Genomic DNA, 27,040 nt, shown 5'->3' with positions numbered 1-27,040 from the left:
TAAACAGAAACAAAGTGATTTAACTCCTAAATGACAGTGAATTGAGCAGTGAAATTGCAGGGGAACACTAAAACTGCTTTATTTAGCTAAAGTAATTTAGGTGACTATAGTGTTCCTTTAAGGAATAAATATAAACTTGTGTAAACATTCTCTGTACACATAAAATCTAAAGTTCCTTATCCTTTTTAAAGGGGGTTATCTTCTAAATGTCTAAATATCTTCTTACTATAACAACCCCAAACTCATTAAAATGTATCATGCATTTTAGTTAGTCACCCTACATTTTAATGGTTTCTTTGTCTGCCCTCTGGGTATTCAGCCCCTCATTGGGCGTACAGTCTTTAGCAATTTAAGTGTCTAGTTGTTGTAACTGACTGTATAAATTTAAGTCAGGCCCAAACTTGGGCCTATACATGTGTTTAAGGAATAACTTGTTATATTATAGCTTTTGTTGGTTTCTATAAGATTACATTAGACGCGTTCGGCTCATTTAATGTACTTTAATATATCTGCAGAGCATTTCCCCCTCAAAGGGTTCAATTGCTAAATTAGATATTTACACTGGTTTACTTATTCCTCTTAGGGGTTGTTGGTGTTGACTTTTCTTCCAATACACTTTTAGCTTGGTTAAAATACTCCTGAATTTATTTGTTCACTATTTATGTTCCATGTATATGCTGTTGGTCATATATACTTGCTAGTACTGATTCTAGTTAGTCATATTAATTTTGTTTTCTCCAGTATTTCTACCCTTTCAGCTCGCAACGTATTTATTATTATTTAATTATTTATATAGCGCCAACAAATTCCGCAGCGCTTTACAATGGGTGGACGAACAGACATGTAGTTGTAACCAGACAAGTTGGACACACAGGAACAGAGGGGTTGGGGGCCCTGCTCAATGAGCTTACATGCTACAGGGAGTGGGGTAAAATGACACAAAAAGGTAAGGATAGTTTTAGACTAATGACAGTTGCAAAAGAGGAATCAGTTGGAAGCTAATTTAATTCATACGCTTTTATGAAGAAGTGGGTTTTTAATGGTTTTTTGAAGGAGTGAGCATATTAAAACCCTCGGTTATTTTTACAATACATATATACATTGTTTTTTTTTTTACTTTGCCCTCACTATGTTCATCACTTGATCCTAAGCCTACCAGGAAATAGGTGGTGAGAGTATATATAAGAGAAAAGATGAAGAATAGTACAGGAAAAATGCTGTCCCTAAATATAAGTAAACATTGAATCAGAAAAATAAAAATGGTAGTAAAAGAGTGGTAAAAACAAAACACAATAACATTATTCTGTGATAAACAACTATGGAAATTAAAAACTAGAGTAGCAGTCCATGTAATAAAAGTCTATAACATTCAAAATTGCAATAAATTGTAGCAAATATGTATCAGTTACCAAGATGTTGGACTCCAATTACTGAATAGCAGGATCTAAAATCATCTGAGGATGACATTTTATAACCTATATTCTAAGCAGGATATAGGTATACAGTCTTCTTTAAAATGCATAATACCTGACCATATAATGGTCTCTTGTGTTGAGCATTGTCTTGAAATCGTTGGTTTAATGACAGGTGCCAAGTTAAGTGATGTAGCCATGTGTTCCGTATGGCATTCCATAAATCATGTTTATGCCGAGCTGATAACACTCCTAAAACAACATCATATTTTCTCTGCCTCTAGAGAGGAAACCAAAAGTACAGATCTGAGAAGTTAAGCAGCCAACGGTGAAACGCGACCCTGATCACACAGGGACACAGATGTCGCATTGACCGCTAGTTCAGCCATACAGCACAGGAAAATGGACTGGACCTCCCTGGTCCGCAGCCAAGTCAGGGCTACGCTGTCCATGGACTCCACAGCAAAGCCATGATGCCTGGAGATTTACTATTAGGTTCTGTTGTCAATAGACTATCTTGTTTACCAAAGTACGTACGTTAACCATTATGTTCGCCTACGATATGAGTCAAGCCCCCGTCTAGGGAGAGAGAACTGGCTGTTAGGTTCAGGTGCTGGCCCTTACTTAGCTTGACTTACCGACTGGCAAGGCCAGCTCCCTGCCTCAACATGGAGGCTCTATTGTCCAATTGGCCCACATCATTGTTATAGCCTCGCATACCCTTCTTTAGGGTCATAGTCAGGGTCTCACTTGTCACGGCCACACGTTTTGAATCTTTTAGTGTTACCAAGAGGACATCACCCCGCTACATCGTGTAGTGGCCACGAGCCCCTCATGCAAAATCATAGTTAGAGCCTCTCACTGCCACTTGGCAATTAGCAGGGCCTCATGTTAATATTTTTGCATTTTTGGTACTAGTTAGCAAGCCAGTTCTGGATATGCGGCATGATTACTCATAAGTATTGTTGCTCATCTTTTTAGACGAGCGTGATGATGTGATGACATAATGCACACTGCGAGTGGCGCGGTTAATGGCTGAAGCAGAAAGAGTGGGAGTGGAGAAATTGAACAGAGACGCCGGTACTCGAGCACCCAAGCCAAGCGAGCCAAGTGCAAGGGCTCTAGTAGCAAGACCACGGGAGAGCGGAGGACGGAGCGGTTGGGGACTGTATGAAGTTACAGTAAAAGCTTCAACTGAGGTTTGTTGTGGGCTGTAGTTGACTGTGGCACTGCCAAAGCCCGGAAGAGGCAGACATGGTGGGGAGGCCAGTGATGTGGTCCGTGTATAAGGCGTTGGAACCCTGATACCAACGAGTTTCAAGACAGACACGCTACCCCGCGATACCTGAATAGAACCGTGACGTGGACACCAAGCACTTCATTTTTGCAGGTTGTATGAAGGTTGCACGCAGTATGTACGAAGAAAAAAAAAGTGAGTCTCTGTAAATTATTCTAATAATACAAAAATGAAATAACACTACGATATATAAAACAATAAAGAAGTAAATTAAGGTGAATTGCTAGAAATAGAAACAAGGGACAAAGAAAACAAGGGAAAAGAGGAGAAATCAGATAAGAAATAGGAGATAAAAAGAGAAGAGGAAAAAAAAAAGGATAGCTTAAAATTGACACAAGACTGATATAACCCCTGAAAGGGCTTTTAAAAAGGGAGTACAATCTAACAATTTAAAGGAGAAGTTTAACCCCTTAAGGACCAAAATTCTGGAATAAAAGGGAATCATGACATGTCACACATGTCATGTGTCCTTAAGGGGTTAAAGAGAAACGGAAGGGGAAAAAAAAGCAAAAAAAAAAAAGGAATGGAAAAGGGGGAAAGGAGAACTGCAGATACAAATATTCCCAACTAGAACATTCCTTATATGGCTTCTAAAAAAAACAAATAACACAGCTTCTAAGAAAGAGAAAAATGAAGAAAAACAAAAAAACATGTTTCGGCTAATTAATTTTTTTTCTCCACAAGCTAATAAAACCTCAAAAATCATAGATCTTAAAGAAACAGATGATTCCATGAACATGGAAGTGAATCAAGGAGAGCATACTTCATTACATGAATTTGTGGAAAGATGCTTTGAAAAAGTTCTACAATAACTAAAAGTAGAAATCAACAACTGTACTTTAGAGATCAAAAAATAAATTGGGGCCTTATCAGAAAAAATGAAAATGCTTGAAGAAAATTTTTAAAAAATTGATACACAACAACTGAGCCTACAAAACAAATATGATTCCCTTCTCTCCAGAGTAAACAAGCAAGATCTAAAACTAGAGCCGGTAGATCGCGCAAGAATCTACGATTTAGGAACATCCTATCAAAGCCTATCAAAACCAGGCATGATGAAAAACAACACACCTCGAGATGTCATCGCTAAATTTCAATCCTTTGCATTCAATGAAAACATCTTAAAAATTATAAGAAAAAAATAAAGTGAAGGACGATAAATTTAAAGATGTGTTGGTCTTTCCAGACCTTTCATACCAGATTAGATTACGGCAGAAATATTTTGTGGACGCTCTGCAGTTTCTAAGACAAAAGAATATTCGCTACAGCTGGGGTTTCCCAACGTCCTTCAATTTAACAAACAACGTTGATCTTTTGACCAACATTCAAGTAGGTGAGCACTTGGGAAATAGTGATCACAATTTAGTGTCCTTTGAAATAAACTCAAAAAAAACAAAAGCACATACTGAAACTGTGACGAAACCAATCTCGCCACATTGTATTGGAGGAGCCTGGTTGCCCGCCTGCTGCCTTTGGATTATGGACCGGCAGCTAAAGGGTTAATTTTACTGTGCAGAAGGATTTATTTCTCCCTTTCTGCACAGCAGTTCGGTAGATTTCATCTACCGAGCAAACAGCCGTTCACCAACCTCCCCAGAGCCGTGGGAAGCCGGCCGGCGTTGTTAATTGGCCACCCAGAAGCTGGAGTGTGCTGCCAATTTACCTCCCTGAAGCTGCGGTTAATTGCCTGTTAACTGTGTGGCCGCTGTTACACTTAGCGGCCGCTAGGTGGCGCTGTTCTGGAGCTCCCCGGGCAGCCAACACTTTTCTGCCCGGCTTTCATGCACCAAAATCGGACACTGGTTCTAATTCGTATGGATTTGGTGAATGCAGGGAAATTCGGTAGTTTGTTTTATGTGAACTGTAGTAACCCAGATAGCCTGCCATGGAGCCTGTTCGTATAATTAAAGACTTTGGCTCCATGGCAATTAAAATGTATTTGTGTGATCTGGGTGCCATTCGCCTAATAATGTGCACCCAGACCTGAGCTATCTGGGGATATGTTACATGTCTGTGTTTTGTGTATAAAATGTGTCTGTATGTATTTTAAAGTGATAGTCTGTTTCTGTGTCACCATGTGCATAATGGAGTCTGGCCTTTGTCTTAGGAGATAATTGAATTACTTCATTAATTATCTCCAGGGCAGGGAGGAGGAAACCAAGATGCATTGTGGGAAAGTATTGTGGCTGTGTGTACGAAAATGATACATGTCTGTCTGCTGTTTCAGTCTTCCATCTGGTCCCCTAGGGGAGTGTCCACCAGGTGGGAGACCTGCATAAATACAGGGGCAGGTAGCCCTGAATAAACAGACCACTGCTTGACCTTCAACACGGAGCCTTGTCTCGTTCTTGGGGGGATTCACTGTATGCTGTTGGAGATTTGATTGCTAGGAGTGTAAGCTGATGTCTGCTTTTCCTATTCATCTGCTAGCAGCTATTTGTGAGGTTCCAGCTGGAGTGCTACCTTATTCATCTATATCCAGTTCGTGAGTTTTGATGTTCTGCAGTAGCTGTGCCTGTTTGGAAAAGGGGATTATCGCCTAAACCGATTTATTCCCTTTTATGCTGAAACGGTCCGTAACAGAAACATTTTAAAAAGGCCAATTTTTATAAGTTAAGGGCAGCTTTACAATATATTGACTGGCGTAAACTCTTTAGTGAAAAGAACACTGAGGATAAATGGAAAATCTTCCAACAAATATTAGAAAGGTACATTTCTCAGTATGTACCATTGGGTAATAAATATAAAAGAAAATAAACAAATTAAAACCAATGTGGCTTAGCAGAGAAGTAAAACAAGATATTAAAAATAAAAAAGGGCATTTAAAGCATTTAAATTGGACAAATCAAATGCATCTTATAAAAGATATAAGGAAGCCAATAATTAGTGCAAAAAGGCGATTAGATTTGCTAAAATTCAAAATGAAAAAATGATAGCTAAAGAGAGCAAAACCAACCCCAAAGCATTTTTTAAGTATATAAATTTAAAAAAAAACAGAAAATTAAAGTGTAGGTACACTAAAAACGGAAAAGGGGGTGTTCGTTAATGAAGATCAGGAAAAGGCAGGAATTTTAAATAACTATTTCTCCTCCGTATATATTAAGGAAAAACCCATGGCAATTGATGTGCAAATGATTGCTACTAAAAACTTGCAGAATAATTGTAATTGGTTAACTCAAGACAAGGTGCTGCAGCAACTAAAGAAAGTTAATATAAACAAAGCTCCGGGGCCTGACGGTATCCATCCACGTGTACTTAAGGAACTAAGTGTAGAAATAAGTGAACCTCTGTTTTTAATCTTTCAAGATTCTTTTCTTTCAGGAAGTGTTCCGGAGAATTGGAGGAAGGCAGATGTGGTTCCTATATTTAAAAAGGGTTCAAAATCCTTGCCTGGAAATTATAGACCTGTGAGCTTAACTTCTGTGGCTGGGAAAATATTTGAAAGGTTATTAAGGGATAATATTCAAGAATTCCTTGAGAAGAACATGGTTATCAGCTAAAATCAGCATGGTTTCATGAAGCACAGGTCATGTCAAACTAACTTGATTGCGTTCTACGAAGAAGTAAGTAGAAGTATAGATCAGAGTGTTGCAGTTGATGTGATCTATTTGGATTTTGCCAAGGCATTTGATACAGCTCCACAAAATAGATTAGTGTTCAAACTCAAGGAAATCGGTCTAGATGAAAATGCTTGTTCTTGGGTAGAACATTGGCTTTTTAAAATAGAGTACAAAGAGTTGTCGTTAATGGTAAATTTTCAAGCTGGACAGAGGTGGCAAGTGGTAACCCTCAGGGGTCTGTTCTGAGACCCCTTCTATTTAACATGTTTATAAATGATCTTGAAGAACGCATCGAAAGTCATGTTTCAGTGCTTGCAGATGACACAAAACTCTGTAAAATAATACAATGTGAGTAAGATATTACCGTATATACTCGAGTATAAGACGAGTTTTTCAGCACATTTTTTGTGCTGAAAAACTCCCACTCGTCTTATACTCGAGTGAGTGTCTGTATTATGGCAATTTTCATTGCCATAATACAGACTGGGGGGAGAGGGGGGCTGGCAGAGCTGTAACTTACCTTCACAGCAGCTCCTGTCAGCTCCCTTCTCTCTCCTCCGTCCGTGCAGCTCCCAGGTCAGTTTCCTCTGCAACTCTCGCGAGAGCCGCGGGGTCAGAGCGTTGCCACGGGTTACCGTGGCAACGCTCCGCGCGGCCGCGAGAGTTGCAGAGGAAACTGACCTGGGAGCTGCACGGACGGAGGAGAGAGAAGGGAGCTGACAGGAGCTGCTGTGAAGGTAAGTTACAGCTTCCTGACAGCCCCCCTCCTACAGCCCATCCACTGGACCACCAGGGAGTGAGAGCCCCCCTCCCTGGCCAGCTAACAGGCAGGGAGGGGGGACGAAAAAATAAAAATATTAATAAAACAACTAATAAGAAAAAAAAAATATTAAAATAATAATAACCAAAAAAATAATACAATTAATAATAAAATAAAAAAATAATTACCTAAAAAAAATAACAAAAAAAAAATATTAAGATAATAATTAAATAATAATTAATAAAATGCCCAACCCCCCACCAATGCTCTGCACACACACACACACACACACACTGCACTCACACATACACACACTGCATTCATTATATACACACTGCACTCATACACACTGCACTCATACACACTGCACTCATACACACGCACTGCATTCATTATACACACACTGCATATACACTGCACTCATACACACACACTGCACTCACACATACACACTGCATTCATAATTCATTATATACACACTGCACTCATATACACACACTGCACTGCATTCATTATACACACTCTTATACACACTGCACTCATATACACACACTACACTCATACACACACTGCACTCATACACACACTGCACTGCATTCATTATATACACACTGCACTCATACACACACACTGCACTGCATTCATTATACACACACTGCATACACACTGCACTCATACACACACACTGCACTCACATACACACTGCATTCATCATTCATTATATACACACTGCACTCATATACACACTGCACTGCATTCATTATACACACTCATATACACACTGCACTCATATACACACTGCACTCATACACACACTGCACTGCATTCATTATATACACACTGCATTCATACACACACACACACTGCACTCAAATACACACACTGCACTCATACACACACTGCACTGCATTCATTATACACACACTGCACTCCATTCATTATATACACACTGCACTCATACACACTGCATACACACACACTGCATTCATATACACACACTGCACTCCATTCATTATATACACACTGCACTCATACACACTGCATACACACACACTGCATTCATATACACACTGCATTCATTATATACACACGCTGTAAATAAATATTCAGTTAATATAATTTTTTTAGGATCTAATTTTATTTAGAAATTTACCAGTAGCTGCTTCATTTCCCACCCTAGTCTTATACTCGAGTCAATACGTTTTCCCAATTTTTGGGGGTAAAATTAGGGGCCTCGGCTTATATTCGGGTCGGCTTATACTCGAGTATATACGGTACTTTACTGCAGAGGGATTTAGATAGACTGGGGGACTGGGCACTCAAATGGCAGATTAAATTTAATGTTGAAAAATGCAAAGTAATGCACTTCGGCGTAAAGAATACACAAGCAACGTATACCCATAATGGAAGCAAATTAGGCATAGCAACACACGAAAAGGACTTGGGAATTGTTATAGACAACAAACTATGCAACAATGTGCAATGTCAATCAGCAGTGGTCAAGGCCAGTAAGGTATTGTCATGCATGAAAAAGGGCATTCATTTAGAGCCGAGAATATAATTGTGCCTCTTTATAAATCACTGGTAAGACCACATATGCTGTGCAATTTTGAGCACCTGTTCTAAAGAATGGCACTAGAAAAAGTGCAGAGGCGGTCTACAAAATTAATAAAAGGAATGAAACATTTCAGCTATGAAGAAAGGTTAACAAATTTAAACCTATTTAGTTTAGTTTAGAAAAATGTCACCTGAGAGGGGATATAATAACATTATACAAATATATTCGGGGCCAATGCAAACCATTGTGTGGAAATCTATTCACAAACCGAACTTTACATAGGACACGAGGTCATGCGTTTAGACTGGAAGAACGAAGATTTTGTCTAAGGCAAAGGAAAGGTTTTTTTACTGTAAGAACAATAAGGATATGGAATTCTTTTGCTGAAGAAGTGGTTTTATCAGAGTCCATAAAGATGTTCAAACAGCTACTAGATGCATACTTGCAAAAACAGAATATTCAAGGATATAATATTTCAATGTAGTGTAATAACCGCTTGATCCAAGGATAAATCTGACTGCCATTCTGGGGTCAAGAAGGAATTTTTTTCCTAGCGTGTTGCAAAATTGGAAGTGCTTCAAACTGTTTTTTTGTGGCTCCTTTTGGATCAACAGCAAAAAAACTAATGTGAGGAAGGCTGAACTTGATGGGCGCAAGTCTCTTTTCAGCTAGGTAACTATGTAACTATGTTCTGGAAAAATGTGTATTCCAAACACCAGAAGCATTAAAATCTTGGTCAGAAGAGACTCTCTCTCTCTCTCTCTCTCTCTCTCTCTATTTAATTTAGTGGTAGTATTGATAGGACCAACTATGATAAGTACCATAGATTCCACCCATTGTACAGCGCTACGGAATGTGATGGAGCTATATAAATAATAAAATAATAATAATAGATGGCTCATAACTAAAGGCACGATAAGAAGATTGAACTATCTGGCACAAAAGACAATATATTGAACATATATATACGTGCTGAATTGATCCTGATGAAAGCCACAAGCAGTGGCTGAAACGTTGATGACAGCAACTATGTTTTAAGATGTTGGAATAAAGAAGAATTGTTTTACTACAGACCGTGAGTGCAAGCCTCTTTTCATTATATTCTATAAGTTTTTTGGCTATGGCTGCAATGCACCCGGCATTTTTTGAATTTTGAAAGTGTGTGTGCTGGGTATCCTTGGAAGCTATATATATATATATATATATATATATATAGGAACAGAGCATAGTACAAATTGCACTTTATGTAGACACAAGATACAATGGTAAGAGTGAATTAGAATAATTCACATTTTACACAAATACTTTATGATGGAACTTCATAGAGGGTATATTAAAAGGATGGCTTACATTTGACCAAATATAAGATAAATTATAAAAGATATATATTTTGACGTAACATAAGAGGTTCTTACTTACCTAACTTACACATTCTCATATGATCACATATTGTAACATAAGCACCGGTTGTTTTATTATATAGGGTAATGTCTAATTATTAGGGATATGATGGAGTACTAATAATAAGAAGATATAGTAATAAGGAATTAAGGAAATAGTTGGTATAAGTTTCTTTTTTTTTTTTCCTCAGGCTCTCCAATATATATCAAGAAACATATAATAATAATGTTCACTTCAAACGGTAGATTCTGTGCCGTAGGTTCATTGAACTTAGTAGTTTGTCGCACTTCCCTCGGTATGTTAGGGGTATGTAGCGGAGTAGCAGTATAATCCACGGTATCTCAGCTGGTAGTCAGGATTAAGCAGGTAAAACACAGGCAGCGTAATAATAATCCCTCTTCCCCAAGGACTAGACGACACATAGTCTGGGAGCCAACTGTCATTTTATTCCACCGTCACAGTAGTTATGCAAGACCCCATGCAAGGGGTTTCCTGAATGACATTGCAGGGGTTTTACTACAGAGGACTGTGTGGGGAACTTAGCCTGCAAGGTTGTTTTCAAGCATGCCTTGCTGTACAGGAGAGATAATTGTGCAATAATGTACGGTTAATCACATTATCTCTCCGTACAGCAAAATATACAGTTTTACATAAAAATACATAACTGATATAATATTCAGACGAATGCCACACACTGCATATAAAACGAACACAGCAACAGTTAATGAAATATTCACCCTATGTGTCCAGAAGTGGCTAGGTTTGCCACAATGCTCCCCCAGAACCAAGCCGTCATACACAGTCTGATCCTAACGGATCGGCTGGAGGATGTCCGGAGTACTACCCATACAAATAGGGTTGCAGCTTTTTAAGGGCCCATACCACACTGATCTCTAGGACACGGCTGAAGGTCCAGGTGAACAAAACCTGGAAGTAGGTATGCTAATGTTTTCCCTGTGCCCGTATGGGCGATGCCAATAAGGTCTGTTCCCTGCAGTAAAACTGGCCACGCTACCTGAGCCTCAGAGTGATCAGATGGAGCCGTGGTCTGGGCCTGCTGTCGAGTAACAACAGGGTATGCTTCTTGGATGGTGGGTTGGGGAACAAAGGCGGATGTGAGCTCCCCCAAGTTGTTGCCCAAGATCACATCAGCTGGCAAATCCTGCATAATCCCCACCTCCACATTCCCATGCCCCGCTCCCCAATCCAAATGTACCTTGGCAGTGGGGACTTTGTAAATTGCTCCCCCTGCCACTCGTACGACCACACAGTCCCCAGTGAGATTGTTCTTTGGAACCAGATGATTCCGGACCAGAGTCAAGGTGGAACCAGAGTCACGTAATCCTTTTATACTCTTTCCCTCCATGTGTACCACCTGCCGGTGCCCCTTTCGTTTGTCTGAGGCGGCTTGTATGGGGTTCACTTCGTGCAGGTTTCCCAGGGGTTCTTCTATGGATATGGCTGTCGTGTGTGGGACAAAGGGTTCTTTTTGGTAACAGTGTACCGCAGCTCGGTTATGGGGTGGTGGCCTCTGGTTATGCCAGGTTGGTCGGTTCCTGTTCTGTCGGCAATCTCTTTGAATATGTCCTTGCTGGTTGCAGGTATAGCAGCGGGTTGGCGGTCGTGTATTGTACCTGGGAGGGTACGAATTGTTGCTTACCCCTGGTCGTGGATGGGCCGAAGTGGTCACTGCTGGAAGAGGGGCGGTAGATCCATAAGCGGACAGGTGTTGCCTGTTGTCTGTGGCTTGTACCGACATCACATTGTGTAGTATCCCCAGGGGCTCTTCGGTCTGATTAAAAAGTATCTCCTGGGTTGCTGGCTCCGCTTGGTAGTGGTGGGCGGCTGCTCTTGGTGCTAGATTCTGCCGTACCTGGCTCCATGCTTGGCGGCTCCGGTTCTGGGTACACTCTCTCGCCATGTGGCCCCATTGTTTGCACGTATGGCACTGTATATTCGCTCTGCCATTATACCTGGAGGGTGGAGTGTGCCCCCCCGGGGTTGGCCGGAATGGGTTTGCTGTAGGTGCAGTAGGGGTAGCTGTATGAGGTTGAGCGGTGGGTCGAGGGTACCCTCGGTTGAGGTTACTGTGATGCCTCCTGGCGTCATAGTGCTGGTCTGCTAGTCTTGCAGCATCTGTTAGGGGTTTTCTATCTCTCACCCATTCCTTTGCCTCTGGGGACAGACCATTGAAAAACTGTTCTAACAGCAGCAATTGCCGTAACTCCTCCATGGTGGTTGCTTGACTGCCTGGGAGGCTTGGTCCAGTTTGTGGGCCCACTCTGCGTGGGAATCTTTCTCTGGTTTGGGCAACCCTCGAAACTTGCGCCGGTATGTCTCTGGGGTAATGGCGTATCTTTCCAGTATAGCCTGTTTTACCCGGGCATAATCTTTACTGTCCTCCCTGGGTACAACCCGATAGGCTTCGGCTGCCCGACCTGAAAGTTTGCCTGCCAGTAAAGGTACCCACACTGCCTGCTCCAAATCATGCAAGTCACATAGCCTCTCAAAGTCTTGTAGATACCCATCAATCTCGTCTTTCTCTTCACAGAATTTTAAATGCATGGTATGGGATCTTAGGCTTTACCTGGCTGACGACTGAAGCAGTAATAGACTCTGCTCTGGGAGGAGCATCCTGAGGTCCGTGTGCCATCACATACTCCTGCACATCCGCCATCAGTACTGTCAGTATTTCCAGGGGTACTGGCTGGGGTAAAAATTCCATCCTGGTCCTCATTTCCTTTTGGAAGGGGGTTTCTTCCATGGCTGGTGGGGGTGTAACGCTGCGAGCTCTGTCTCCCTCCATCAATTCAGCAATCAGCACAGCTTTTGGCTTATTGCTGGCTATCTTACCCCTGGCTTCCAATAGTTCCTTTAACGTCTGCCGTTTCAATGCAGTGTAGTCTGTCTCCATTCACCTCTGTGTTCGGTTCTTTGTTGTATCCGAATTGCCATTCACTTTCCTGTTCGGTAGTTTCAATTACCGCTTTTCGTCTGTAAGGTTGGATCCCGTCGCTTGTCACCAATTGTAGCGGAGTAGCGTATAATCCACGGTATCTCCGCTGGTAGTCAGGATTAAGCAGGTAAAACACAGGCAGTGTAATAATAATCCCTCTTCCCCAAGGACTAGACGACACATAGTCTGGGAGCCAACTGTCAACTGTCATTTTATTCCACCGTCACAGTAGTTATGCAAGACCCCATGCAAGGTGTGGGGAACTTAGCCTGCAAGGTTGTTTCCCAGCATGCCTTGCTGTACAGGAGAGATAATTGTGCAAGAATGTACGGTTAACCCCTTAAGGACCAAACTTCTGGAATAAAAGGGAATCATGACGTGTCAGGCACGTCATGTGTCCTTAAGGGGTTAATCACATTATCTCTCCGTACAGCAAAATATACAGTTTTACATAAAAATACATAACTGATATAATATTCAGACGAATGCCACACACTGCATATAAAACGAACATAGCAACAGTTAATGAAATATTCACCCTATGTGTCCAGAAGTGGCTAGGTTTGCCACAGGGTAGTCGGTCATACTTATTCCCTCCATTTAGAGGGATTAGTTTGTGGTATGCCTTTCTTGAGGATCAAGAAGACTTCCATAAATGTGTTTTTTTGTATTTATGAATGTATGTATGTATATATGTAGTTTTTTTTTTTGCTGCCGGCCATAGACAGGGAATGAGGTTTAATTATTTAAAGGTTTTTTTTCGATTATGGTTACATTTATGACAGACTTAATTCTAACTTCAAACAACAAATGGTGCTAAAAACAACGAAAAAAGAAGCAATAGATATTTTAATGTTCAAAGAATGCACTGGAAGGCAAACGATGAACAAAAATGGTGAACTAAAGTTCAGACATGTATATTCCGCTTCCTTACCTAAATGAGCTCCGCTTCCATGGCCAGAACGTCGCAGCACAAACCCGCCGACCACCAGACCCAAGATGGCGCCGACACAGATTCTGATGCAGACCGCGCCTGCACAGCGAGTAAGTAAGTGGATGTCCCTTTAACACAAAATCTCCTGCAAATTATGCTGGATGCAGCAGTTGCCAAAATGCAAACCACTGTTACAGAGGCTATTAATGGCATGAGAAAAGACCTTACAGACCTGGATGCACGTGCCTCCCACCTCGATGACTATACGGGAAACCTCACTATAGCACATAATGCGACAGAAGTACGCCTAAGCAAAATTGAAGAACAACTTTACATCCATGAGACTAAAATCGCTGATACAGAAGACAGATCACGTCACAAAAATATACGCCTGAGAGGAGTACCGGAAGAAGTAGGGGCACCAGATCTAGCGGCCTACTCTGTGGAGCTGTTTCAAGCTATACTGCCAGATATCCCAGCAGACATGTTCCTCCTGGATTGCATCCATAGGCTTCCCAGACCACAGCACCTACCGCCAAGAGATGTCCTTATGAGACTTCATTATTACCATATCAAAGACCAAATCCTGCAGACACAAAGGACCTACCTGACCAGTTCAAAGGCATTCTAATGTTTATGGACCTATCCGCAGAGACGCGGAAGAAGATCCTTCAAGGACATAGTGGACGCACTGAGACACCACAACGTCCCGTACCGCTGGGAATACCCGGCCAAACTCCTTATCACAAAAGGGGGTAAGCTCATCACAGCAATCACACCAGCAGAGGGCCTCCTGCGGCAATGGGGTATGTCTCGGAATCGGCAGCCAACCCTCCAGAACCCCGGCAAATTCCTGCCTGTAGAATGGTACCCTCAGAAAACGAGGCGCACATCCCAGAGAGAAGACTGAAGATGCTCGACAAGATACAGCAAGTTTTAACCCAGTTCTACCTAATACCCACCTGTTATAAAATGTGATAGTCTACGATGTGAAAGCACAGATAATTCGTCTACTAATACCCATATCTTTAGCCCCCAAGACTCACCCTCTTAGGGAGGGATGGGGCAATATGTGCGACACCTCAAAGGGCCCCTATCACATGCCGCATGTTGAGCATAGCCTACCGGGTAACAGCCTCTATGGCCATGGTCTCTGCCGCTAAACTACAGGCATTCTACAGCCCATAGAGGCGTTGGTTGCTCCAACCACTAAATCTTAAATAACAAAGTAAGGTGGAAGAGAAACCAATCCCCAACTCGCCCAACAAACGACACTTCCTTCTTAAAGAGTTCAATAGCACACAAGCAGACATCATCTGCTTACAGTAGACACATTTCAAGCAAAACTCTAAACCCATTCAGGGACTCAAGAACTTCCCACACCAGTTTCACGCTACCTCCCCAACCAAAAGTAGAGGTGTGTCGATTCTACTGAGCCTTTCTAGCCTTTGACCTAATCTCAATCCAACTCGACCCACAAGGTAGATTTATCATCCTAATATGCACTTTGAACAATACCACATACACGATAGTGAACTCTTATTCGCCGAACGACAACCAGAAGCCATATTTGGCCTCCCTCCTAGACAAAGTAGAAAAGCTCCAGACAGGCATCACAGTCATCAGCGGTGACTTCAATCACATACTGGACCCTAACGCAGACTTTACAGCCCGACACTCCGCGAAACGTAAAAAGACCCTATACAAGTATTGCAATTCCATGAACAAACTATTGTCATCATATGGCCTCTATGATATCTGGAGAACCCTGCATCCTAACGACAAGGAATATACCCACTACTCCCAAGTCTACAATACGTACTCCCGCATAGACAGGTTCCTAATACGCAACGCTCACTTATAACAGGTCAGGGCATGCGACATAGAAACATCCACAATATCAGATCATAATCCAGTTTCGTTAGTCCTCACAGATTCATACCAATTCAAAAACTGAAGCCCCTAGAGACTAAATGAAAACCTCCTCAGCGACCCCGCCTTCATGGAAAAGACGCGTAACAAAATTAAACCTCTACTTCGCGTCCAATGCATCTAACGGTACCACTTCCTAGCACACAAGACAGTTATCCGGGGGATCCGGATAGGGAGAGCGGCATATCTTAAAAGGGTCAATCATAACACGTTGATCACAGTCCTCATAAGAGTTCAAGACCTTCACAGATCAAACCAAGCAAATCCCACCAAGATACTCCAACAACAAATACAAACCACGCAAAACTAAATTAACGAAATTCACCTCCGTATGGCAAACACAGCGTTGAAGTAACTAAAAGCCACTTCCTACTCAATGGGAAACAAGGCTACAAAACTGTTAGCACTAAGACTACACGACAAGCAAGCACAAACGAGAACACAATTCCTATACACACAATCCGGGCAAAAAGTAATGCAACCCGCGCAAATATGTAATGAATTTGCTCGCTAATACGGCACACTGTACAACTTGAAAGACCACCCTAAAACGCCCCCACCCACTCCAGCGACCATAAGAGCCTACCTCAACAATCTCGCACTCCCCACTATCCACTCACAACAAGCAGCACAACTCACTACCCCCATCACCACAGAGGAGATGTGCTACTCCATATAGATACAATACCCAGAGGTAAAGCAACAGGCCCCGATGGGTACACCAATACGTATTACAAAACATTCAAACACGAACTACCTGCACCTCTCACCCAATTCTACAATGAGGCAACTAGACAGGGCTATTTTCCAACTGAGTTCCTGTCAGCACACGTCACCACCATCCCTAAACCAGGGAAACCCCCAACTACATGCCAAAATTTTAGACCAATCTCACTGCTTAACGCAGACGCCAAACTATACGCAAAAATTCATGCCGACCGCCTCAAAACAATACTACATTCCCTAATTCACACAGATCAAGTGGGATTCGTAGCAGGCAGACAGGGCCTGGAAAACACCAGAAAAAGTCCTTAATATATACCACCTCCTAAAACACACTAAGAAAGAGAGCATCAGGGGGGCGTGGCTTGGAGGTCCGCGAACATGGCTGCCTAACCCGTGAGCTCCCCGCCGGCCTAGCACTAAACCTCACCGACTGCACAGCCAAACGCTCAAAATGGGGAAAACACACCGCACATCAAGCGCCCAAAGACCCGCGGACACCCCGAAAAGCACTCCGAACCCCTCCATGAAGCAGTACCTCGTGGCACAGGCGGACCCGGACCAGCAGGCCTCAACTGACTCCACGGCCTCGGGCTTTTCCCGCCCGCGATCCCCGCAGGGAGAACACACGCCAGCGATCTCCCATACCTCCCAAACTGCCCACAAAAGAAGACCTGAAGCAGGCGAATGCAGAACTCCGTACCTCCATCACTACAGAGCTCCACGCACTGTGAGAGGAGATACAAGGCCTCAGCCAGAAAGTGGCCCAGCTTGAAGCAGACAGCGATCACATGTCTGCCGCACAGGCAGCAAACACTGACATGCTGCAATCCCATACAAAGGTACTGCAGCAAATGGCACATCATATTGAGGACCTAGATAACAGGGGTAGGAGGCAAAACATCCGCATCAGGGGGGTGCCTGAGGAACTGGACAAGAAAAACCCTATTCAAGCCACCTTGTCAGATCTATTTAACAAACTACTGGCCCGGCCGCTTCAGACGCCTATAGTCTTTGTACGAGCGCATCGCGCACTTAGGCCCCAGGGACCTCCTGAAGGCCCATCCCGCGACATCATCTGCTGCCTGGAGAGCTTCCCCCTGAAAGAGGAGATCCTCCGCAAAGCCAGAAACACAGATAAAATCTTATCTGAAGGCTCGGAGATTCACCTGTTTCCCGATCTGTCCCCAGCAACCCTGACATATAGGAGAGCGATGAAACCCCTAACCAGACAACTGCAAACAGCCCACCTGAGGTACCGCTGGTGTTTTCCCACGGGACTGCAGGTTGCGACTCCCAACGGCCCCTTCATGGTCCTAGGAGAGGAAGATGCTCAGGCGCTCCAGAAAGAGCTACACCTGCCACCGGAGACACTGCTCTGGCCGAACCCGCTAAATTTTTACACCTTTGCACCCAGACCGCAAGGCACGGGCCCCCGTCCTCAGAGACTGAGGCCACCTCGCACACAGATGACCAGACCAGTGGGGATTCCCAACTGAAAACAGTCACGCCTGCAAGACGACTCGGCCTCAGAACTGTTACCCTGATACCGCAGGCATGCTGTGAACTATGGACCTTACACCGGAGTGCCTCTGGCGCTCCGCCACTCTATGAACACTGATGTGCCTTTTGCCACAGCAAGTATTGCTAGAGCTGCGGCTCCAGACAGGGGAGGGGGAGGGGGGGCAGATAGGGGGACATTCAAGAGCTTGGAGGGGCTAGCTCAGGGGGAGGGGGGACACTTTGAACCTGCTTCCTCATCGAGGGTTGGAGACTCACACCGGGCCTTATGCTCGAGAGGAGAACGATGGCTAGACCCCTCAACACTAGCTCCCAGGAGCTCGCCATTAAGGCTGGGATTTGCCCACTGGAGCGGGGGAAGGGGGAGGGAGGGAGATAGAATAGGGGGACAAGAGGGTGGGAGGGAAATGGAGACAAGGGTGGGGGGAGGGCCCCATGACAGGCCACCAGGTGACCTACACGATGAAGGTACATGAGGGATCTATGTTGAGATGTTTTTTTTTGGTTATGGATGATATACATGTTAAAGTTACTATTGTTATTCTAAGGTGAGGTTGACACATATGCTTCATTCTAGATAGATTGTGCCGTAAGCCGGGGAGACGGAAGATCCTGACTGGGTGGAGCCCCGAGAGGCCACAGTGGTCAGCGACGACCGATTTGCGAGCGCACTTGGTCCCCTGGGCCCTGCCCACTTGGGATTTCCGGGACTCCTTCGACTGCCCTACTGGAGTGAGCGACAAGAATCAGGTGAGCAGTTCCCCTCTGCCCGCTAACGGCCGGAGGGGCTCCTGCCCTCCGACGCTCTTTTCCAACACCACTGGTTACAGCGACTGTGTACAGACTCGGGGACTGTGACATACAACCCCTGACCCTTTCTACCCCGCTTACCCTATACTTCCCTGTACCCCCCTTACCCCATCCTAGCACTTGACCGCCGGATGGACAATACAGCACTCAAACATCTCGGCCATGTCTACTACCCCGGCCCCCATCACGATTCTTTCCCTCAACGCTAGGGGCCTAAACAAACCCGAGAAAAGATCGTGAGCCATGAGGGACTTCCTCTCCCATAAAGCATCCATAGTGTATTTACAGGAGACACACTTCAGAAAGGGGTCACAACCCTCACTGACGAATCAGCACTATCCCATCGGATACTACAGTGACTTCCAGGGTGGGAAATCCAGGGGGACAGCAATCCTTCTTCACAAACGCATTCCGTTTAAAGAAAAGGGAGTGCTAACCGACCCGGAGGGACGGTACATTTTCATAAAGGGGGAGATAGCAGGCTCAATATACACCTTCGCTAATGTCTACGCCCCAAACTGTAGACAATATTGTTTCCTAGCCCGGATACTCCGCACCCTTAAGAGCTTCACAGAGGGCGTGCTGGTACTAGGGGGAGACCTGAACGTAGCTCTGGACCCTAAGTGGGACTCCTCCCTGGGTCGCTCACACGTCCCCACCCAACATCTTACAGCGATCAGGGCCCTATTGGCAAGGGAAAGACTTGTGGACACCCCGATGAAAGGGATTATACCTTTTACTCACACCCACATAATTCATACACCCGCATCGACTACCTCTTTATGCCGCAATACCACCTACCGCTGGCACTTCGGGCTGACCAGGGCACCGTGACGTGGTCGGACCATGCACCGGTGTCGGTCACCCTGAAGTCCCCTCTATTCAGACCCAAGATCTCCAAATGGAGGTTAAATGAAGCCCTACTAGCCAAGCCAGAACTGACGGCGGAAATAGAAACCATATTACACGAATACTTCACACACAATGGTACCCAGACGTCCCCCACCATACGGTGGGAAGCACACAAAAGTGTCATTAGGGGGCATTTCATACAAAAGGGCACACTCCTAAAGAAACACTACTGGCAGACATACAACACCTGGACGCCCTCAATAAACGACTACAACTCCCCACACACCAGGCGACATTACTAAGTCTGCGGAGAGAGCTGATCACACTCTTACACTTCCAACACCACAGAGCCGAACTGCGCAACAGGGCTTTCTTTCACGTAAATGGTAACAAGAGTGGGAAACTTTTAGCGCGCATGCTCAATAAAAAGAGGCAAGACACTTACATTGACCGCATTCGAGACAAGGGAAGAATCCTTCACAGACACCCCACTAAGATACAGGAGATCATCCGGGCATACTACACAGAACTATACGCTTTTCCGCGGCCACACACAGACTCGCACACCCTCAGACTCCGTGACTCAATAGACAAATACCTTGCGGCCCATACACTCCCCTCCCTAACGACAGACGTAGCTGACCAGCTGGAAGAGCCCATTACCCTAGAGGAACTGGCGCTTGCAATCAAAAGCTCTAAACCCGGGAGGAGCCCAGGCCCTGATGGACTGCCACTAAAATACTACAAGAGATACGCAGACATTTTGTACCCCCCGTTAGTAGACATGTTTAATGCAATCAGAGAGGGACACGACCTTCCCGAGCAGGCACTAACAGCACACATCACCATCATCCCCAAGGAGGGAAAGGATCAGGAGCACTGTGGGAGCTACCGACCTATATCCCTCATCAACACGGATCTTAAACTTCTGGCAAAGGTCCTAGCGACCAGACTCCAAACACACGTGCCCAGTCTGGTCCACGCAGACCAGGTGGGTTTCATGATGGGACGTGAAGCCAGGGCCAACACTATCAGGGCCCTCACGCTTATGCATAGGAAATCTGGGGTGGACTCGGGCCTTCTCCTGCTCTCCACGGATGCGGAGAAGGCCTTTGACAGGGTCAGCTGGGAATATATGTTCCGGACGCTGGCACATATGGGTCTGGGACCACACGTCCAGGGATGGATTAGAGCCCTTTACTCCAAGCCGACAGCACACGTGCTGGTCAATGGGGTACTAACGGAGGCATTTCCGATACACAATGGCACACGCCAGGGATGTCCCCTTTCCCCGTTACTATTTGTACTGGCCCTGGAGCCATTCCTAAACACCATTAGACGCCACCCCGATATCACCGGCCTATATACAGGGGATACACATCATAAAATAGCCGCATACGCGGACGACCTACTATTTTTTATCACTCACCCAGAGATCTTCCTACCCAACCTAGTGCAGGCATTTCGGGCATTTGGGCTCCTCTCGGGCCTGAAAATTTACTTTTCAAAATCTTATATCCTAAATATCAGTTTACCCGTGCATAGAGCCGACCAGTTGCGTCGGAGTCATAATTTCCAATGGGCTTTAGACAAAATACGCTACTTAGGCACCTGGCTGACAGTGAACGCAACAAATTTATACACGGTCAATTTCACCCGACTGCTGACCCAATTTCGAAAAGAGATGAGGGAGTGGGCCTTCCCCCACATATCCTGGTTAGGTAGGGTGCAAGTCGTAAAGATGAATTTCTTACCGAGACTGCTATACCTCTTCCAGGCTTTGCCCATAGTGATCCCGACATCCTTCTTCACGACACTTCGGGGAGCACTGGGGTCCTACGTTTGGGATGGGAGGAGACCCAGACTGAAACATACATTGCTTTCACAACCCAAAGACAAAGGTGGTCTTGCCCTACCAGACTTCACACTATACTACAAAGCATGCCACCTGCAACGTGTGGTGGAGTGGTCCAAACCGGGGGTTAGCAAGCTCTGGAAAACTGCAGAGGAGTACGAAGCGGGCATACACGGTACTCCACGAACACGGTACTCCACCTACACAAAAGCAACACTGACGGTGTGGCTAGGTAGTGTCGGACGCCATGCCCTCTTCACATACCCGTCCCCACTGTTGCCCCTGGTTCATAACCCAGACTTCCTGCCCGGCCTGGACCCGAGAGCCTTAAGACACGTCTGCACTAGACGGGGAATGAAAAACCTGACAGAACTGTGTGGGGAGACCTCCCAGCCCATCCTAACGCGTTTTAAATATGAACAATTACGCAATTACATAAAACTCTTTCCACAGGGCCAGGCTCTCGGCAGAGATCTCACAGCCTTTGAAAGGCTATGCTCTGACCCGGACCCTCTACCACATGGGGTATCGCACCTATACTCCCTTCTCCAATCACAGACACCAACTGAAACGCCTAACTTTCTGGGTAAATGGGAGGAATCCCTGAACCAAACTTTTAGTGCCCTGGAATGGGAAAAGATGTGCAATATCATACACCACTGCTCCATATTTAGCAAGAGCCAAGAGACAGCTTATAAATTGCTCACACAATGGTATCGTACACCAGCCACAGCACATCACATAGACTCGAATGAGTCTCGCCTCTGCTGGAGATGCGAAAAGGGGATAGGCACACTCAGGCATATATGGTGGGACTGCGAACTGATATAACCCTTCTGGCACACTATCCATGCCATTATAACCCGCTTTTCGGACAATCCCCCACCATTTGAACCGGCAGCCATGCTACTCCACCACACAAACACCCCAACATCCAAATATAAAAAATCACTCACGATCCGGATCATAAACATAGCGAAACAGACAATCCCACGGTTCTGGAAGACGAAAATGACCCCGTCCTTACCCTTATGGTTCGCCCAAATGGAAGACCTCAGAGCCATAGAGGAACTCACTATGTACGCGGCTGGACCGCAACAACAGACATACCTAGACATCTGGACGCAGTGGATACTGACGACTGCGAAACCAGAATTCCAGACGATACTGACGAGTCTAACACCTGAGAGCCCAAGACCGACAGACACGGAGACCACAAACTAACCCTACCCCTCCTTCCCTACCTGATCCTATCCCCCCCCTATTACCGACCCAATCAATACGCACCGACCAGAAAGGTGCGGAGCCACAACCCAGAGCAAGAGGCCTAACTAGGTCGGGAACCCGAAAGGGATAGGTAGATGATGCAGAAATTACCGACAATACCCATTCATGATGCCAGGATGCACGCCTTCAGAGTCCGTACGACCCTGAATATACGTTATTGGTTAGGATCAGACTCAGGCTTATAACATGATTGAAGCTAACGGTTTCATTGTAGCTTGGTCCATTAGAGAGGACCGCTAACTCCAGTCGAGGACCTGCGAGTCCAATGTTATCACGGGCCTGCGCGCCCAATCAACTGTGATATACCTTGTGTCTTTTATTTTCTCATGTTCTGGCACATGTTGTGTCCTATACAATTGATTTCAACTAGAGACCTGCGAGTCTCACTCTGAACCTCACGCATCGCAATAAAAATTATATTTAAAAAAAAAAAAAAAAAGAGAGTATCATGCTCTCACAAGACGCCGAAAAGGCGTTTGATCGCCTAAACTGGCACTTCCTACACAAAACCCTGTCACTATACGGCTTTCCACCGCCCTTCCTGTCTGTAGTCCAAGCCCTATACAGCAATCCCACAGCAACAGTGCTAACCTCTGGATTCTGCTCAAAGCCCTTCCCGATCATTAACGGCACCCGCAAGGGATGCCCTTTATCTCTCCTTTTGTACATCCTGGCCTTGGAGCTGCTAGCCATAGCCATCTGCAATAACAACAGCATCCGTGGAGTGTCAGTAGGCCAAATGGAGTACAAACTCAACCTCTTCATGGATGACATACTACTTACACTCACCCAACCACTCATTTCACTCCCATCCCTACACAAAGAATTACATGCATACAGTCAACAATCCTACTACAAACTAAACATCACCAAAACACAAGCGATATGCCTCAATGTACCTAAACCCACAGAAGAAAACCTGAAATCGGCCCACGAATACAACTGGAGAGAAGATCACCTAACATTCCTAGGCATCAGAATAACCAGTAAAGCCACTGACCTATTCACAGCAAACTATAAGAATTTGATGCGAGAAATTAAAAAACAATTACATACCTGGAAAAATGTATCCCTATCCTGGGTAGGGAAAATAGCAGCGATCAAAATGACAATACTTCCCAAAATTCTATATCTTTTCCGGTCCCTACAAATCAAAATCCCACAAAGCTATTTGACAAACCTACAAGCAACCCTCCTATGCTTCAGCTGGAGCGGAAAACACCCCAGAGTCCCTAAAGTCCTGCTCTTCAGACACGTAAAACATGGGATTCCCAAACCTAAAATCATACTATCACTCGGCCCTCCTCACGAATGTCATTAGCGCATTCTCAACGGTAAACACCCCCCAATGGGTGGCAATGGAAAGCCAGTTCTGCAACAACAAAGACCTATCTTCCACGCTGTGGACTCCCCAACATATAAGACCACGAACTCCGGACATGTTGCCCACCACCAAACTTTTACTATCAACGCGGGACGTCTGCAGAGACAAATTAGGCTCAGCTCACTAGCTGCCCCCATAAGGACCTTATACCACTGTAATGGCACATTCCCACACCAGAAATGGGACGAGAAAGGTATCACACACCTGTACCACCTCTACACAACTGAGGGGCTGAAACCCTTCCCAAACCTACAAACAGAGTTTACACTTCCCTCGAACTTCACGTTCGCTTACCTTCAAATAAAAGCACTACTGACAGATAACACGACCCACATAAGGAAACAGACACTATGAGCCTCAGTAACTAAGTTCGAACTACAATGCATAACGGCACTACCCCCGAAGAAAATGCTCTCCAGTTGCTACTACAGTCTCGCAAACAGCAAGATAGACACTAATTGGAAATTCATGAGGGACTGGCAAAAAGATCTCCACGTGCATATCACCCCACAAGAATGGGAGAAAATCTTCACAGCGCACAAAGGACTAACCACCTGTGCCACCCACTTCGAGACATCACGTAAAATACTATATAGATGGTACATGGTACCCTCTCGATTAACTCCATGTACCCCGGAACGACGGACAGATGCTGGCGCTGTAAATCACACAAAGGCACAATGTTACACGTATGGTGGTCCTGCAATACTGTACACGACCTTTGGAAAACCACCGAACAACTGGTCCGAGAAATCACAGACTACACCTTACCGCACGAACCAAGGGCAATACTCTTAAGGTCGCTAACAGATAACATCCCCAAACCCCCCAAAAAATGATATTTCTCATATTGTGCACAGTGTCCACTCTGAGAGCTAGAAACTGGAAGACCCCTAATCTCCCTTCAATCCAAGAAATCACAACCCTAATGTTGGCAACTGTAGACTACGAGCTCTTTATGTGGAACCAACTGAAAATAGAGAAGCTGAGCCCATCCATAGACGTGATGTGGTGTACCTACCTAATAAAGTCGAAGATACCTAAAGAAACCACCACAGCCTAATGCGACAAAAGGCTAACATAAGCCTGATCTCAGACGATAACTGCCGCGAAGAACAAAGGAAACTGTCCAACCCCCACACGATACACCAACACACCACAGGACAACACATGACCCTGAACATGACTCATGTTCCTCAATAAACCCCTGCCAGAATTGACACTACCCGGTACCGCACCTACTACTCCCCTTTACCCTACCTTTCCCTCCTCTCCCCAACCCCCTTTCTCGATCCTCAAACCTTGAAGCGAAATGTGACCTGCTGCTCTAAACCCCACACGACACTTTAAGCAAAGTTGTTACAACAGAGCTACATTATGCAGATATCAGCTACTGCTCAAGACATATAGACAAAGTTCTAAATAGGCCTGAAGTAGGCGACCACACAAATAAAAATTTAGCTGACCGACCTCTAAAACGGAGCCAAGGACTAAAAGTAGGAAGCAAATTAACGCCTAACTTGAGCATTTAGCAGTAACTTACTCACCATGCTCCCAAGTGTAAAATGTTGAATGTCAAATGTTTAATCTGCTGTTCGAGCCTTCTACCATACGGCCTAAGCTGGCAATATCAACACCATACTGCATCTGATACTGTGATAAAGCCCTCAATGTAAGTGCTCTAAAATGTATGAAATACAAGTTGTGCCATGCTAAACAAAACCTTTTTTTAATTCCCCACCCGCTTTCCTTCTGTATCCCTATACTATCTAAAAACAATAAAGAATAAGTTACAAAAAAAAATTAGATCACCTTAAAATAAAATTTTACCATAAAGGAAACAGGGCTGATAAAATGTTAACAAATAAACTAAAAAAAACCCATCAAGATAAAGAATCTCTTTAACCCCTTAAGACCGCAGCCAAATGTACAAGTTGTGATCAAAACAAAACGTCATCAAAACCTGGTATTTGCGCTATATATCTGTCCAACCGTAATTCACCTCTTTCATATTAAATGCACCCACACTTATTATTTATCATTTTATTCAGGGGAAACAGGGCTTTTGTTTAACATCAAATATTTAGGTATGGAACATAATTTAATATGAAAAAAATATAAAAAATGGGAGAAAATAAGAATCTTTAAAAAAAATTTAGTTCTACGTGACATTTTAACTGTGAATGTCAAAATACTGTTTGCTTTTACTGCAGTAACATACACATTCAGCGATGTCTCACATATAAAACAGGTACAGGTTGTACAGGTTTTATGGTGTTTTGGGAAGTTACAGGGTCAAATATAGCGTGCTACATATTTCAGTTTTTTCACATTGAAATTCGCCAGATTGGTTACGTTGCCTTTGAGACCATATGGTAGCCCAGGGATAAGAATTACCCCCATGATGGCATACCATTTGCAAAAGTAGACAACCCAAGGTATTGCAAATGGAGTATGTACAGCCTTTTTTCATAGCCACTTGGTCACAAACACTGGCCAAAGTTAGTGTTAATATTTGAAAATGCAAAAAAACTAATTTGAACGCAAATTTTGGCCAGTGTTTGTGACTAAGTTGCTACTAAAAAACCTGAACATACCCTATTTGCAATACCCTGGGTTGTCTACTATTGCAAATGGTATGCCATCATGGGGGGTAATTTTCATTCCTGGGCTACTGCACGGTCTCAAAGGCAACCTGGCAAATTTTAATGTGAAAAAACTGAAACGCAAGCCTTATATTTGACTCTGTAACTTTTGGAAACACCATAAAACCTGTACATGAGGGGTACTGTTATACT

Source organism: Pelobates fuscus, chromosome 7 (genome assembly GCF_036172605.1).
Source record: "Pelobates fuscus isolate aPelFus1 chromosome 7, aPelFus1.pri, whole genome shotgun sequence".
Taxonomy (NCBI): Eukaryota; Metazoa; Chordata; class Amphibia; order Anura; family Pelobatidae; genus Pelobates; species Pelobates fuscus.
This window is presented reverse-complemented; position numbering follows the sequence as displayed.